The following is a 1,043-nucleotide window of genomic DNA, read 5'->3' as shown; positions in this document are numbered from 1 at the left end:
TACACCATCCTTGTGTTGCATGAGTTTGAATTGCAACCACAAATACTCTTGGTTTCTTAGTCTCATTATTCGTTAAAATTATTTTTTAATTTGTTACATCAGTGTTCTAAAGATATGTTGAGCTATAAAAAAACAAAATGCAGCAGTAATGGTAATAGTAAATTTATCAAGACACCAAATTTCATTTCCTAATATACCTTAAAATATTAGAGAGGGTTATGAAAAAAAAACTATGAAAAGAAATAGGTTACCACAAAACTGTACTCAGTTAATAAAGCAATGTTTACATATGCAAACAATGCCTTGAAATTATCATGATGTATGCGTTTGTGATTAAAAGATTATCCTCCTCACTATATATTTGAACACGTATTTGCATTTTTGTTTTAGAAGTTAGCTTCAGCAAAAATATTGTCGCAAGTTACTTCAATTTGCTACGCGTTCAATTCTTTACATTTCTCGTCTGTGTATTGGAACAGAAATTTGTTCTACTTTCACTAATACTTTAAGATATATTAAAAAATTTACTAGTTTCCTCTGCTGAATAGAGCATACAGGTTTTACATCATGAAACTCAAATCAACTTAGCTTTACGAAATATTTCTACTGTCGTTTATGGTCCTGTCTCAGCTGCTATTCCAGCGTTTTATAGCTCTATGTTTAGCATAATCATCTTCCGCATCAGTTTGTTTTGTAATGTCAGTTCTCGATATCGGTTTTTTCATATAGTATTATTTTCTGCATCTTCACATTGTGGGCTCCTCTGTATGAGCTGTAGCGTCGTCATGTCTCTTGTGCACTGAACCCATTTTGTATTTTTTTGACCCTCTTTGATCTTTATGGGTATAATAATGTCCATCGTCATGCTTGTTTGTAAACCATTGGTTACTCCATCTCCTTCTCTCTTGCTATCACTCTGTATTTCCTATAATACTATTTATCATGTGTCTTTTCTTAGTTTTCTACCTTCTACCACCGCACTCTTTCCATCGCTTTATGCGGTATCTCTGGCGATCCTCCACTTAGTCACCATCACCAATCTT

Source organism: Trypanosoma equiperdum (assembly GCF_001457755.1).
Source record: "Trypanosoma equiperdum strain OVI genome assembly, contig: ctg_87, whole genome shotgun sequence".
NCBI classification, from domain to species: Eukaryota; Euglenozoa; class Kinetoplastea; order Trypanosomatida; family Trypanosomatidae; genus Trypanosoma; species Trypanosoma equiperdum.
The sequence above is the reverse complement of the archived record's forward strand: the minus strand, read 5'-3'. Positions refer to the sequence as shown.